The sequence below is a fragment of the Ochotona curzoniae genome, unplaced genomic scaffold (genome assembly GCF_017591425.1).
Source record: "Ochotona curzoniae isolate NIBS_2020 unplaced genomic scaffold, NIBS_Ocur_1.0 contig_3622, whole genome shotgun sequence".
In the NCBI taxonomy this organism is placed as follows: domain Eukaryota; kingdom Metazoa; phylum Chordata; class Mammalia; order Lagomorpha; family Ochotonidae; genus Ochotona; species Ochotona curzoniae.
Genome location: NW_024465926.1, coordinates 4,147,253 through 4,163,793, shown reverse-complemented (window position 1 = coordinate 4,163,793; position 16,541 = coordinate 4,147,253). Strand labels below are relative to the sequence as shown.

The 16,541-nt window shown below is 53.8% G+C and overlaps 1 protein-coding gene across 1 annotated transcript in view; it reads left to right on the top strand.

Moving 5' to 3' along the window:
* Window positions 1-16,541, top strand: part of LOC121157883 (c-Maf inducing protein) — a 184,094-nt gene that overhangs the window by 134,949 nt on the left and 32,604 nt on the right. The window lies entirely within an intron of this gene.

Sequence of the window (16,541 nt, the reverse complement as noted above, 5' to 3'; positions counted from 1 at the left end):
CCAGTGTAGATCCCTGCTGATGCACCTGGGAAAACAGCAGAAGATGTCCGAATACTGGGCGCCTGCTGCCCGTGGGCAAGACCTGGAAGAAGGTCCTGGCTCCTGACTTCAGCCTGGCTCACAGCTCTGGCCACTGCTGCCATTTAGAGACTGAACTAGCAGATGGAAGATTTCTCTCTCTCTGTAAATAAAAATCTTTACACAATTAAAAGGGGAACAGCAGGCCCTAGAGAACGGAAGGCAGGTATAGGAGACATACTCAGCACACCTGCTACCGACCACCGGTGACCACAGCAGGCATCACTCATCAGTCACTCTATATTTTCCCCTGAGTCAGAATTCTCGCTGCCTTGGTTGACAGGGAGTGACATGTCCCCACTGCCCGTTGTAGTGTCCCCAAGCCCATGCAGCTTTAAGTGTTGCTGGAATCCAGGTCCAATGCTATTGTCTGTGACCTGTGCCAGCCTTGCAGAGTATCCAGGTTGGTGCACTGGGCCCAAGTTGCCCTGCATGGGGCCACGGGTGTGCTGCAAGCATCTGCTGGGTTAGAAAGACAGATGAAGCCAGGCCATGAGGTATGGCCAGCCAAGCCGTGGCTTCTGGCTTCCCAGGTGACAGGCAAGAATTCCTAGCAGATTAGTTGTTGGCACTTGGTCAGGGAAGGCTTTGTGACCTGTTAAGGGAATCAGAGAGCATCCACGGAGAGCTGGGAAAGAGGGGGCTTACCCACAAGCCCGCAGGAGGGGCCTCAACTGAGACACAGAGGTCGCGGGGGACAGCCGGGGGCTTCTCCCTGCCAGGTGCTCAGTGGGGCCCCAGCTGTTGGCTCCCTGCAAAGGCAGCAGTCTGCAGCAGCTCCCAGCACAGCCTGGGCCCCTCTTCTGAGTCACCAGGGACCCTGTAGCTAATGACAAGGGGAACTTCAGGGATTGGAAACTAACAAGTGGCAGAGGGCTGGGTGGCCTTTCGGGAGGAGAGCTCCTGTTCTCCCCGGCTTTCCCTGCAAAAGAAGGAGAAGAGTTAGTTAGTTAGTTAGTTAGTTAGTTAGTTGCTGGGCACCTACTGGAGGCTTTCTTGTGCTGTCTCCATGAGATCTCTGCTGCTGTTGATGAGACTTCGTTGTTTTTCAGATTTGTTGATTTGAAAGTAGAGTTGGAGAGGGTAAGGGTGAGAATCTGCACCTTCATCTTTGGGTTGGTTCACTCCCCTAAATGGCCTGACAGCCAGAGCTGGAAACTCCAGCCAGGTCTCACACATGAGTGTCGGTGTTCCAAGTATTTATGCCATTCCCATTGCCTTCCTAGATGCATTAACAGGGAGATGGACTTGAAGTAGAGAAGGTGAGGCTCAAACTGGCATTCATGAGCATGCCTGCATTGCAAGAAGTGCATTAACTTGATGCACCCATCACAGGCCCCTGTTGAGGTCCACTGGAACCTGAGGGATGGGTCAGCGTCACTTACCTGGAAACAGCTGAGTTTTGAAGTTAGCATGGGGGTAACAGGCCTGGGTGGAGGGGTCGTTGAGTCTTACAACTTTGGATTTGGCCCTGTCGTGAACTTAAAGAGTGAGGGTGCAGGTGGTTGAACTCACAGGGCACCATATGTCCTCATCTGGAGTACTCTTGGGGACAATTCTTGGTCCTTTCTAAAGTGAACCTTTCCTAAAAGGATAATAAACATACAGGAGAGTGCACACAGGAACAGTGTGAATTCTCTGAAATTGACCCAGTACAGGATTGAGAAGCAGTCCACCTGCTGGGTGGTGTCCGCATCCCACCCACAGGCAGCATGGTCATTCCTCATGGACTTGAACTTTATCTACATGAAGTCATACAGTTCCGCAAAAGAGAGAGGACAGTGTTAGCTGCTCTCTGTCTACAGGCCGGAGGCAGACTAAGGCACTTAGCTGCCCAGTCTTCACCCTGCCAACCAGAGGCCAATGCTGGTTTACAACCTGTGCCCAGGTCACCAAGCTCTCCTTTTCCCCCACCCCTGCCAGGCTCATTGCACTCCAGCAGCCAGAACTGGGCCTTGGGTCAGCCTGCATTCCAGATTGGAGTGTCTAGTTTCAGTCCTGGCTTTGCTTCCAGTTTAGCTTCTTGCTTGAGCACAAATAGCTGAGTTCATGCTACCCATGTGGGAAACCCTGATGAAGTTCAGGTTCCTGGCTTTGGCCTGCCTCAGCCCCAGCTGTTGCAGGTACTTAAGAAGTGAAGCAGCAGCCGGTAGATATCTCTCTGTCTGTGTCTCTCTGCTGCCTTTCATATAGAGTGAACATTTTTGAATGCTAATGACAAAGACAGGCCCACCAGTGCTGTCTGTGTGCCAGCCCTCGGGCCTCAGGATCAGCTGCAGTGGTTCTCCCAGCGCCCAAGGAAGAAGTCGTGTTTGTGGGCTGCTAGTTTTTTTTTTCTCCAGGTGGTGAGGTGGGCACCAGGCTTCCATGTATCATCCAGTGCACACTCATGGGGGTCGATGACTCACTGAGCCACACAAGGAAGCTCTGCACATGAATGACTTGCGGGTGACCTTGTTTTCTGCCCTTTAAGGTGGAATTTTCTTTCTCCCTCTTGAAACACTAGCTTCTTAAACATAAATGGGAAGCAGTGGCTATGTTGGTCAGCGAGACCTATGCCATGGGAGCCCAGAGTCAAGCTCTCCCCATCCCAGCCATGGAGGGCCATGGAGCCCCTACAGCAGGGTGCAGATCTACAGTGGGGGAGGACCCATGGGAGGGCAGGGCTGCCCGCTGTGCCAGTGCTTGTCACCTTGGCAACAGGGCCAAACAGAGGCTGAAAAGAGCAACGCCTTTGCCCACAGAGGAATTAGGTCCCAGCCTCGCCCAAGAGCCAAGGAGTCTGGTATGTACGGGAGGCGATGCCTGAACTGTGAGGCCCAGGTGGCCATGGCCCCATGTCCTACTCCCCAGGGAGCCTCAATGTACTCTGAGAACTAGCAGCCAATTTTGCCAGAAGCCCTGAGACACATGGGACCCACTTTTGGGGCACATGAGACTGCTGCTAATGATACCCACTGTGTGGGGCAAAAGAAGGCAAGTTTGCTTTGCCATCTGGTGGGGATGGAAAAATGGGAGCATGCAGGTGCATGGATGAGGGCCTTTGGAAGACTGGGCTCACTTGGGGCCCTCAGCCAGGAAAATGTCGAGGGGTACAGATGACCTTCAAATGCACCCCCGGAAGTCAAGAGAAGACCAAGCAGTACATTCCTGGTTCTTAGCCCCAGGGTGCTTGTTCAAGTCCACAATGAGTTTCCATCTGGGAGGCCCTGCTTTTGTCCCAGCCCCTGGACCTCTCCATATACCCAGAGGTTTTAGAACAAGTCACTCAGTGATTTTCAAAATGGGGCTTGTAGACCAGCTATACTTCTGTCCCTGAGAACTTTCCAGATAGTGTAGGTATCCTGTTGTATAAACCTGATGCACTATTCCCACCTCCTGGGCAAGTCTGATGCCCGCCCACACTTGGAGAAGCACTGTAGCAGCTTGAGAGAGGAGGACACAATGAGTATTCATTGAGTTCCTGCTGTTTATGATCCTCTTCATCCTGTTACCACGCCTGGGCTGCTCAAGTGTCTCCAAGTGGTGAGCATTGCTTCCTCATTTTACAGACAGGAAAACTGACTGTGAGACTAGACAATACCCCCCATGTGAATAGAGCCCTTAGCATGGCCATCAAGAGACTCCTGCTAGAGCAGAACGCAGCCCCTTCGTGTGGCAGCTCCAGGCTTGGAAGCTTGGAAGCATGGAGTACGCCTCATCCAAGCATGACTGCATGGCTCGTGTTGAGGTTCATTTTAGGAACCAGATGAGAATTCATCTGTTGGGGGTCTGGATCCCATTGCAGTGTTCTCATAAATTAAGGCCCTTGGAGTGCTGACTGCAGCCTGAGGAGGCAGCCTGGTTAGGAATGGAGTCTTGCAGGCAGAGCAATGAGCAGACCAAATGCGCTTTGAAGTGCTGTGTGTGCTTGATAAGTTCTTAGTAAAATAAACAGCAGAGGCCCCTGCGGAGGTGCTACCATCTTGAGACTGACCAAGGGAAGTCCTTATTTGGCACAGAGGGTTCCCTTTATCAGGCTGGAAGGAAGCAGAGCGCCCGGCTGCTCCTTGTGATTGAGGCCGGGAAGCTGACCAGACACAGAAGGCACTGCCCTCTGGGATAGCATTCACAATTGCTTATGGATTTTGTGAGTTGCTACTAACCGGGAATATTTTCTCAGAAAATGTCATGTGAAGGTAATGAGGAGCAGACAGTCCCTAGTGCAGTCTTGCATTTGGGGTGCAAGGCACTCTGGGGTCGTGGCAGTGCCTGAGCTGGAGCTGGGGGCTCTGCCCGCAGGACCCCGGAGAGGACAGGCAGTCTGCACTGAGTCCAGTGGGTGGGATTCTGTGAGCTTCGTTGTCATCTCTTCAGCACATCTACCCCTCTGCCTGGTGGTTTCTGGAGGAGACTTATAAAACACCCCCAACTGGGGATTGATAGCAGGTGGCTTATAGCAATGCCCGCCAGGTGCACAGCTGTAGGTATAATGGGATGCCATGTTTGTCAGACAGAGGGGCACCTGAAAGAACCTTCTGTTTGTATTTGATGACATCAGAGCCTGGAGACAGTTGAAGTGACACCCTCCAGGGGTCTGTCAGGTACCAGGCCACCACCTGTCTGTATCAGTGGGAAGCACAGCCCCACCTGTTCATGCTACAACATAGATGTTGAGCGAGATTGTGGAGTGGCCTGCAGAGCCTTGGAGTCAGAACTGTTCTCTGTTCCTTGGGAAAGTGTTCTTTGCACCTGACGCACACCTGGTGGGGTTATGGTAGATCAGAGTAGAGGGAGGGCCGAGGGATACAGATAGATGATAGATTCACCCCAGTTTCTGAAATTTTGGGGAGACTTTTCCCCTTCATTTTTGTTTACTTGAGTGTGCAGCACATGGATATAGCTTAACAGGCACATTTCAGATACTGCTGAGCCCCCAGGTTGCAGTGGGTGCCTCCCAGAGCCCCAGTCTGTGTGTGGGAGATTGCAGAATAGGAAACTGAGATAAGAGAGAGGGACTATAACCAGCCTGAGGCTGCCTAACTCAGGGCCCCTCCAAAAAGTTGCAGAAAACAAGCCCCCACCTAGATGTGCCCCTTGTCAAGCTTGCAGATGCCCAAGAGCAGATAGCCACACCCAAGCCTCTCAGTCATAGCCCAAAAGTCTCTGAATGAGCAAGAAACCTGGAAAGTGTGAGGGCTAGGGGGCCTGCCAGGTGTGAAGGGTCAGGGCCCACAGGAGGCCTGGGATGTCACAGCTGAGTCAGTGTCCTGGGCTGTTGGAACAAACCCCCCAGAGATACACATACCCCACCCCACCCCCCATCCTGGCAGCTGAAGTGCAAGAACAAGGCAGGCTCGCTGTCTTGCAAGGGCCTGCTTCCTGGACTGAAGCCAGCATTCTCCCCACAGTCCTGTTGTGGTAGGAGGGGCAGAGCTTTCTGGGTTCATCAGCTTTTCATTCCCTTCACTGAAGTACCTAAGGAAGGCTTATCTGAAAGGCAAAATTAGAGAGAAATAGCGCACATGAGAGAGAACGGCCTTCCCCGGTGGCTGTAGTGAGCAGGGCTCGGCTAGGCCAAAGCTTGGAGCCTAACACTTCGTCCAGGTGTCTCACATGGATGGGAAGGCTCTGCATACTTGGCCTATCTTCTGCTTCTTCCCCAGGAACATTAGCAGGGAGCTGGGCTAGAAACGGCCCAGCTGGTACTTGGATCGACCCCCATATGGAACGCTGCAGTTTAACCCACTATAAACACAGTGCTACTGGCCCCAGGAGGAGCATCTCAGCAAGGTGGGGTTTATTTCCATTCACAGTTTAGAGGTTCACAGTCCAAGACCTAGAGAAGCAGGAAGAATGTGGAGGAGGGGTGACCTGGTGAAGCGGGACAAAGTGAGACAGGAAGCCTGCCTGGCTATATCACCTGCCCTTTTGTGAGAACTGCCTTCTGAGCAACCCTCAGCTCTCCTGCCAGGCTCACCTGCTGGGAACCAGAGCAGGCCGCCTGTGTACAGGGCTCTGGGGGTGCTGCTTAGAGGCGTGGCAGGCGTGGGAGGAGTGCCCACTGCCATGCACACCTGTACCGTACAAGTTTCCCAGAAAAAGGGTCCTCTGTGTGGTTAGGAGCTTGTATAGGCGCCAGAACCTCTTAGCCTTTGCTGGAGCATGTTCAGGCCTGCATCTGTGTACCAAGCCCAGAGCTGAGGGTCCAGGATGGAGAGGCAGACCTGAGAGAGGTTGTCAGACAGCCGGAGCCTCTCTGACCCAGCATGTCACCCTTGACCTGTGCATGTTGCCTCCTGTGTCTTGAGCCGTCCCTTGCTGATCCTGGCCACACAGACTCACAGCCATTTAAATAAGCTGTAAATGTCATGACTTATCATTTTCCCCATGTTTTGTTCCAGTTGGGCAGTCTTCACCACCATCTGCCTCCAGAACCTTCTTCTTCCCCAGCTGAAACTCTATCCCCATTAAACCCTAAGTCCCTGTGCGGCTCCTCCGGCCCCATCTCTGTATGGGTATGCCCACTCTGAAATTGTGCGGGGCTTGTGCTTCCATGGCAGTTTGTCATGCTTGCTGTACCACCCACAAGGTTTAGGTGTGTTGAAGCAGGTGTCAGGATTGGCTTCCTGTCAGAGGCTGGGCACATCCCTGGGGCATGCACTGCACACTGATTGCTTCCTCCTCTTGACCTTGGGGAATAATGCTACTATGAATGTGGTTCTGCAAAAGTGCTTTTAAACAGACTGAGGCCTGTGTGCACCTGCTCCCCCATATAATGGGGACCCCAGGTTGGACTCGGGTAAGGAGTTTTGTTGAAACCCTTACCGTAAAGGGAGTGAGGGTATTGTCCATATGTGTGTCTAGGACCAAGAACCCTAAACAGGTTGTCTGGTGAGCCTGGGCACTGTGCATGGCCTGAGTGAGGCCCAGGTTGTCAGCCCACAGAGGCTGATGGGCAGCCGTTTTGGAAAATGAGCTGTGAGCCAGAGGCCTCCCCATGGCTCCTCTCTGTCAGGGACCCTGCGTCAGCCACACGCTCCCCTCCCTGCCTGGATTCTCCTGGCAGCTCCTGCAGCCTCCTGGGTCTCCAGGTGGCTCCTTCTGACGTCACTGGCGATGCAGGTGCTCAGCTGTGCCTGCGTCCTGCTTATGCAATTAGCTAACAACAGGCTGGGGCAGGGGGTTGTGAGGGCAAATGTCCCCTGAGAGAGCAGGAAGGGACCAGATGGTAGTTCACTTCCCCCTCCCACAACCAGGGCGAGGAATCTGGCTGTGTCCAAACCCAGCTTACCCCGAGAGCTGATGCCTCTTCCGGTGCACCCCAAGGGGCCAGCCAGCACCCACCACATCTTTACAGAACAAACAGCCTGGCCCTCCAACTTGGTCCTTGTCCCTGCTTCCCCTTGTGTGTTTCCTATGGCTGCTGTTACAGAGCAGCACCCACTGGGTGACTTCATACAACAGGAATTTGCTTTCTCCCAGGCACCAGGAGTCCCACATCAGCTGTGCCTGGGGCTGCTTGCCTTCTAGGATGCTCGAGTGGGTTTCCCGGCTCATGCATTCCAATGTACCAGACCCACATGGCTGGAAAATGCCACTCTGCCATCTCTGCCTTCATCTTCATGTGTCTTTCTTTCAGGTGTGTGCATATTTGTGTGCATGTATGTGTGTATATGTGTCTCCACAAGGCCTTTTTAAAAAGTTTTTCTTATGTATTTGAAAGAGTTACAGAGAGGCAGGCAAATCTTCTATCTGCTGGTTCGCTCCCCTAAATGGCTGCAAGAGCTGTGGCTGCTCCTGGCCAGAGCCTGGAACCCAAAACTCTACCCAGGTCTCCTTGTGGCTGTCAGGGTTTTCTTCTGCTGCTTTCCTAGGCAGGCTAGCAGGGAGCTAGCCTGGAAGTGGATCAGCTGGGACTTGAACCAGCACTGCAGTGTGGGGTACCAGCATCACATGCAGCAGCTGAACCCACTGTTTCACAATGCTGGCCCGCCCCGTGATGAGGATGAAGCCCATATGAAACCAGTATGACCTTGTGTTGACTATATTCCATGTTCAAAGACCTTGATTCCAAATGAAGTCATGACAAGATCCCAGAGATTAGATCTTGATCCTACATTCTGGAGAGACCCCACAGACCAGCCTGTGTGACCCTACGCAGGGCAGTCCCCCTCTCTAATGCCATCTCCCCCACATCATAGGAACAAGGTAGGACAGGCAAGGCCACCTTGGAGACAGTTCACTGGGCTTTGCTGGGTCAGCAGGGGACACAGGGGAGTTCAGGTACACCAGCCCTGCTGGAAGCTCATGAATGCACATTCCCAAGCCCCGCCCAGCTCTAGTGACACAGTCTGCACTTTAACCAGATTCCCATGAAAGTATGAGGCAGGCAGGATGCTTTGAGGGGACACAACTGGATGCTGAAATGCCAAGGCACATTCCTGATCACTGCTCTCCATTCTGCCTACCCCACCTTTTTCTAAAAACACACCCTTCCCAGCTATGGTCATCACCGAAACACTGTCCCTGTGGCCAAGCAGCTCTGTGTATGCTGATGAAAAATATACTACACGCCATCTCTGAATGCGCTGGAATAGTAATGATGCCATGGCCCAGGGTAGAGAGGGTGGTTCCCACATGGGAGCTTAGCATGGCAGCCAGCTCATCTCCTCGCCAGCCAGCCAGCCAGACCCACGGTTGCCTGGGCAACTAACCCGTGCCCCACAGACGCTGGAGTGGGACACCCACCGAGTCCGTTTCCTTGGCAGCAGTGATGGGTGCCTAGAGGCTCCCTCCAGTGGACACTCAGCGGCAGAGTGCCCAGGTTCTGTTCTTCCTCCAGACACGCTGTCGACCCCCACCTGCTGGAGCCAGTTTCAGGCAGCGGACAGGACACCCAGCCACAGCCCCCCAGCAGATGTCCCTGGGCGTGAGGCCACAGCCTCCAACAGGTGCAAGGATACTCCTTGGTCCTCAGGAGTGGTATGATGGCTGGGGCTCGAGACCCCTCAAAATGCCTGGATGCCTATCCTGCCTGTGCCTCCCCAGCTGTGTGGCTTTGCTGCACCCAGCCTTAGTTGTTCGCATCTGTAAAGTGAGTTTCTTTGTATCAGGCACCTCCCTGAGTGGTATTGGAGTTGCATGTGGTGTAGACTCCTCTAGTGCATGGTCTCCACACTGCTGTCCGGTCACCTGTTCCATCATGTATCGGGCAATATTGTCATCGTCCCCAGTATCTTTGTTTCTAGAATGATTTGTACTGGGCCTGGGTCCCCAGCCAGATGTGGGTGTGCGGTGGTGGGAGCAGGGTTGTCTCCTCCGCTCCCTACCCCTCTTAGAGCCAGTGCCCCATTCAGAATGAATGTCTATCCATTTGTTTTAGTTATGAATTTCCCAGAGAGTCTTTGTTGATCAGTTTACCTGTCAGTAACACGGAACAGGGGTGGTCCTGGCTAGACTAGGGTTCCCTGAAAGATCCACTGAACCCAGTGGTGCGGGATGGAACATGGAGCAGGGATCAAACATCCAGCTATTGGATACAGAAAACAATAGCAGCCTGCATCGTGATCCAGTCACTGCAAGGACCTGGTGCTCAGTGGGAAGGCTATATACTGAAGCCATACATCGTGTGATTCACTTTGTATGAAATATCCAAAATAGAGACAGGGAACAGATGAGTACACCCAGGGGCGTGAGGAGGGGCACAGAGGAGGAACCTGCTGGATGCGTCCAGGGCATCCTTGGGCTAATGGAACCTCCTGGAACTAGACGGCAGGATTGATGGCACCACAAGCCTCCCACATTTAGAATGAGTCCTCCCTTGCATAGGCTGGGAACACATGTGTGCAGATGTCTGTGTGTGTAGCAATGACTCAGCCTGGTCCCATGCAGAGCCTAGTTCTCTGACCAGTGTTCGAGGCTCTTTTGGGCTGCCCCTAACAAGCCTGAAGCCAGGGAAGAATTCAAATTGGAGAAAGAAACAGTAGCCAATGCCATCACAGAAGCTCATGCCCCAAAGTCCTGTTCTATACCAGGCACAAGTGTACATTTACAATATTTCTTTTAAAATGAAGGGCCAAGCCAGTGTTGTGGTATAACAGGTTGATGCCTATGACGCTGGCATCCATATCAGAGTGCCAATTTGAGTCCTGGCAATTCTCTTCTGCTCCAGCGATCCAGCTGCCTGCTGACTCATCCAAGTATTTGAACCCCACCCATATGACACACCTAGATAAGAGTTCCTTGACCTAGACATTCAGAAAGTGAACCAGCGCCTGAAGATCTTTGTATGTCTGCCTTTCCCTCTCTCTCTCTGTCACTCTGCCTTTATTTATTTGATTGTTTGTTTTTAAATGTGAAATGCAGAGTGACAGAAAAGGAGAGTCAGAGATACTCCTTTGTCTGGTTCATTCCACAGTTGGCTGTAACAGCCAGAGCTGAGCCAGTCAAAGCTAGGAACTGGGAGCTTCCGGGTTTTCCACGTGGTTACAGGGTTCCAAGGACTTTGAGCCATCTGGCACTTCCCTCCCAGGCCATTAGCGCAAAGCTTGATAATAAGAGGATCAGCTGTGACACAAACCTGTACCCACATGGGATGCTGACACTGCACTCAGAATCTTAACCTATTACCCCACAGCACCAACCCTGGGCACTTTGTCTTGCAAATAAATTAATTCATTTTAAGAAAATAATAGAAGATGTGATTTCTAGTTGAGCTGAGCATCTTCTGGTGGGTTTAAGTCCTGCACGTGGACACACATGAGCCCTTCAGTTGTGCAGGTGCTGGAGTCACGCCACCTGCTCAGTGGGAACAGGGTGAGGATGCTGCATCTGCCTTCCCTGTGCAGTCACGAGCAAGGGCTGGGAGGTCAGGAACTGACCATGGAGCTCTGGGGGAGAAAAGGGGACAGTCATGGGACAGTACTGGGCCTGTGTTGTATCTGAAGGTCAAATGACGTCTGTGAGGAAGCCATTCCAAAGGGTTAGCGAGGAGCCCTCTGCCAGTCCCCAGATCCCAGCAGGCATCCTGGGTCACAAAAGCCACTCCTGTGGCGGAACTGGCAGTCATCTCGCACACAGCCCAGTCCTACAGCCATGGGTCAAGGTGGTAAGCATCTAGCCATCACGACTTACGTGGTGGTGGGGTTCCAGTGAGGTGGGGAGCATGCTGCAGAGCCTTGGGGCAGGTAATAGAAGGGGCACCAGTGCTGTTAGAACTTTCTGCAATGATGAGGGCACCCTCTGAGCCATCACCATGGTACCCACTAGCAACTGCTGTGACAGCATGACCAAGGCACTGAATCTTAATTAAGCTCAGTGTAAGCAGCCACCTGGGGCCAGAAGCCTTCGGACCAGGAGGCTCCACCCCAGGAGCTGCTGCAAACTTGTCCGAGCCAGTCCGCATCCTGCCAGGCCCATTTGTCTCTGTGGGGTCCTCCTCCTCTCTGCGACTCTGCTGCCTGTGACAGGTGGTAGAGAGCATGCGTCCTCTGTCTGCGTGAGCCTCCGGTAGCTGCAGCAGGCAACAAAGCCGCGGTCCCAGCCTCTTGAGGCTTCCAGCACATTCCAAGCCACGCCCCTCCTCGCTAGGGGCACATTCCTGGTGACAGCTCGTCTCCTGTGGCGCAGCCGAGAGGCCTGAGGACCCTAGTGTCTGTGCCTGCCTCTGCTGAGAGAGCGGTTACCGGAGAGATGGCGGGTGTTGCCCAGGTAACGATGCTCCCTGACAAGCGGAGAGCGAGGGTGTCGATGGAGTGGCAACTGTGCCAGACGGGAAGCAGGGACTCTGCTGGCTCTGTCAGCTGATAGCTGTGGGGCTCAGCCGCAGGGGCTGGGAACCCTCCTGAGCCTGCCAGCCTGCCTGCCCTGGCCACTGGCACCCAGGACTGGGTAGGTGATGCTGAGCGTGATTGTTGTTTAGCCAGCAGCTGGGCTGCTGATTTCCATGTAACGTTATCTTGCGTAGTAGTCAGAGCCAGTGTTTGGCGGTGTTTGCTCTTTCTCTGGTTTGCAAGTGGAGAAACTGAGGCATGGGCATCCACTCTGAGTTCCAGGAGCACCAGGGCTTGATCAATTAGCACCATGGTACAGGGTAACAGATGGTTCCCAGTCGTGGCTGTGGGTCATTAGACTGATGGGCAGGCAGATAGAGGGGGTGAGTGGATGATGGATGATGCAGAAGATATGCAGGAGTGTGAGTGGAGATCCCATTTGTGCTCAAGTCTGCATGTTGTAAAAGCTGCGCTTGTACTGCTGGGCTGTGCCATCTTTGTTGTGCTGTGACGGCACCTCCCTGGGATGACATTGTGCTGACACAGCTTCATTGAAGACTGTTCTGCATACCGTGAGATTGACTGATTGCAAGTGTGCAGCTAAGTGGCGTCTGTGCATGTGTGATCGTATAGCTGTCACTGTAATCAGCTGTTAGATCATATCTGCCAACTCTGAACATGTGCCTGTGCTTGGTGGTGGTCACATTCCTGTCACCGCCTCCCAGCTCCTGCGGTGACACTTGTACTGTCTTTGCCTACAGCTTTACCTTTTTTTCTTTCTTAAAGATTTATCTATTTGAAAGTCAAGATCACTGAGTGGGACAGACAAAGAGATGTATCTGTGGTTTACTCCCCAGATGATCCCAATGACCAAACCTGGGACTTGAGCGATAGGGGCCCAAGCATTTGAGCCATCCTCTGCTGCTTTTCTAGGTGTATTAGCTGGGAGCTGGATCAGAAGTGGAGCAGCCAGGACCTAAACCATTGCCCATATGGATGCCGGCCTCACGGGTGGTGGCTTTACCTTCTATGCCACAGTGCCAGCCCCCACATTGCCTTTTCTAGACCATGTAATGCATCTCTCGTGCCTAGCTTCTCTGTTTTCTGTTCAGCATGTGGTGGAGCAGTATACCCGGTTGTGTGTATGAGTAGTTTAGGTCTCTCGACCGCCTAACGCTGTGCCATTGTCTGGCTATATGTGGTTGTGCGTGTCCATTCCTCGTCAGTGGGCATTCAGACTGTTTGCTGTTTACATCCCTTCACAAAAGATGCCCCCTGGGTATCCACATGCCTGTCTTTGTATGGAGCACAGTTTTCTTCCTCGTCTGATGGGCAGAACAGCTGAGTAGTGTGAGGAATACATGTCTGACATGGCCAGAAACCATGCAGACCTCTCCCAAGGTGACTGCAGCAGCTCTCCAGCCTGAAGCCAGGCCCATAGCTGCATACTTTGCAGGGAGCGAGGCCATTTTTGGGCTTGGTGGTCTTAAGACCTGTTTCATACTATACCAGCTCTGTGCCCAGGCCCTGTCTACCCCTACTTGAGGGAATCCATTGCCCATGGAGTCCACATGGAACAAACTACTAGGCCATCCACCCTCTGTGGCAGACAGGGCCCAACTGGAGGCTCCTAGCGCAGCGTGGGTCCAGCCCTGGGGAGTCTGGAGTCGGGGTTCTGGAAGTGTTCTGATCCCAGCCCCTGCATGACTCATTGCTGATGAACTCAGCCGAGTTCCTGGGATGAGACACTCCAGCTTGTCCACTGAGGAAGAGGAGCCAGGCCCTAGACAGGCCTTCCCCACCCCCTGCTGACTGCCCACACCCCATGTTCATGGTCTCATAGGCCCTCTTCCGCCTCCTGCTCCTGCAGCTCCTCCACCTTCTTTTCACCTGGCCTCCACCTCACAGAGCCTCATGGGTTTGTCCGTGACCCTCAGACCCTGAGGTCTCCTGACGAATCTGCGGCCTCTCTCCCCCGAGCTCCACTGGCCAACGTGATGGCAAGAATGAGAACTTTGGCATCTACTGGAGCCAGTCTTAACCTCTGACTTGCTCCTTCCTGGCCGCTTGACTTTGGGCAGGTCAGATCCCCACTGTGGACTGTGGCTGCCTCATACATAAATAGAGGATAGTGATATTAACCCCACTGGCCTTATGCAAGGCCACACAGACTTCAGGCTCCTGACACCTATGCCCGTGCCCAAGCTCTTGGGTCGCTGGCTGTAGGGTTTCATATCCTGGGCACAGGACAGCGAAAAGTTATGGGGAGTTGAGGGAATGGGTGGCAGGTGCCCAGGTCCCTCGTTTCTTGGGTACATGCCCTGTCTCTGAGAGTATCCAGCAGGTCTGTGTCACCTTTGCTCATAATAGATGCTGCTGCTGCTTGGCCTTGCCACACACTTGCAGTGTCTTGTTTATTGGCTGTCTTCTCCACACTCTCCTCCAATCACATCCTGGGTCAGTTCCTTGTGTTAGGTCTGCTTTCTGGGTTGCTGAAGTAGTAAGTGCCCAGCTCATAGGGTCACTGTGAGACTAGGTGAGGGGTGGCCGTATCTGTCCATGCTCAGCACAGTGAGCTCACACAGTGTGCTCACTAAATATGACCCTTGTCATAGCCACTGGCTCCTTCTGCTTTTGAATGCAGTGTCTGCGAGCCTGCTCTTGCAGATGCCTCTGAAACCAGGACTTGGGGCATCCAGGGGCAGGCAGCTGGGAGGGGGGTGATGGGCACCACCAGGACTGGGGATCTCAAGTGATAGGGACACATTGCCTGTGCATCTCAGTGTGGCAAGTAGGAGAGACGGCAGAGTGTAAGTGGGGAGTGGCCCGAGGAGAGTAACTGTGTATGAAAGTGCTTGTTTCTGGTGGCAGGATTTATGAGACCTTTTTTAAACTACCCTACTCTGTGCTTCTCGATGTGGTTTGAATTTCTCACAATGAGCCTACATCGTCTGAACCAAAAGAATGAAGCCCATTATCCTTTGGAAGGGAAGTTGCTTACAACTAATCCAAGAGGGCCCTGAGCGCTCAACCCAGGCCAAGTCTGGAGTCAGCTGCAGGAGGCAGTGCGTGTGTCGTTGCACTCTGCTCTATGGCTTCAGACAGAATGAACTTTGTGTGACCATTTCATGGCCATGGGAAAAGTCAGCAGTTGTCTAAGTTCACACAGAAGCCACACGCTCCAAGGTTCAAAGGGGCCTTCCTCTCCTGGAGCAGGGTCCCTCTTTGGTCCCTGTGTCTCCACTGTGTTATGCATGGGCACAGGTATGGAGACAGGGCAGCATTAGCCACCTGCTCACAACTCCAGGCAGGGTAGCTTCAGTTTTGGGAACCTGCCAAAGTGCTGGTGGCAACTGCAGGGTGTACTTAGTGCAATAACCGTGAGTTCAGCCTCATCACCGGACGTCCACCCAGACAGGACCTGCCAGTCCTTTAGGATCTAAGCACATTGAGCCATCCGTGGGTCCCATTCCTGCAGCTGGCTTCCTATTGCCTACTGCAGAGCACAGGTGATGGGCAGGGAACACAGGCAGGGAGAGAGACGGAGGGACAGGAGAGAAGGAAACGCTGAGGGGAGAGTGGGAACTGCTCATGATGCAGGTCCCCCAGGGCTGTGCTGTAGCAATGGCCCCAGTTGCCACAGTTGCCGTAAGAAGCCCCTGAAGAGTGTAGGGTGTGAGATGGGGAGGGGGAAGCCGGGCCATTCACATGGAGCATTTCATCCCTTTTGGAATTTTCCTAAAGTGACCACTGACATGCCAGTGTTCCCCTTCAGTTGGTAGTGGCTGTGTTTCTGAGGGGAGCTCTGTTCCACCCTTGGCTGTGGTGCAGGACCCCGATGAGTGACACACCATGAGAGCCGGTGCGAGCTGGTGTCTCGGTTCCAAGAGGGGAGTCTGGGGCCCAGGGCAGGGGTACTTAGTAGGCACAGCCAACTCCTATGCCAGCACTGGCCCCCTACCTCTCCAGGGCTTCTCACCAGCCAGCAGGGGGTCCCTGCTTCAGCCCTTGTTCAGACTTTGGCTCAGAGGTTGTGACATGTCATCCCAGCTGACTGCTGGCACTGTGACATTAAAATCAGGCTTTCCCCGAGGAGCAGAGCAGTTAATGAAGGAGTGTATCCAGCCAGTGGGGGGACTGGGAGGGAGCATTTGGCAGGGACCCGCCTTCTGAGGCCCTTGTTTCCATGATGTCAAGGAGGCGGATCAGCTGGGCCTCTAGTCGGGGGAGGTGGCAGCCCCTACCCATCCACCTTGTGACTCCCAGTGCAGCACCTCAGCAGAGGTGAGGCGGTGCTGGGTAGGTGCTGAGACAGCTCTGGGTTTTCGGGGGAGGGAGGACCCTTCCAGGCTCCGTCCCCGCTGGGCTGAAAGGAGCTCGGTTCCTGGGCTGCTGCTGCCTATATCACATTGCTCTGCTAAACGCCGCTCTCCCAGGGGCTCCTGGGAACAGCTCATGCTGGCACAGAGCCCCCTGGGTGGGCCATGAATGGGAAGGTTTCCTTTCCGGCAGAAGGCAGGCTCGCAGAGCGTGTTGCTGGAAGCGGCAGCAGGTTTCTCCCACTGCGTGTACAGGCCTGGCTGAGGCCTGGTGGCTCTGGGCAAGCCCACCGCGTGTGTCAGTTCCCCTGCCTGGGAGGGATCTGCAGGGGCTGTCCCTCGCACCCGCGTTTACCTGGCACGTCTGATTGTGGAATTGTCTCGGACCATC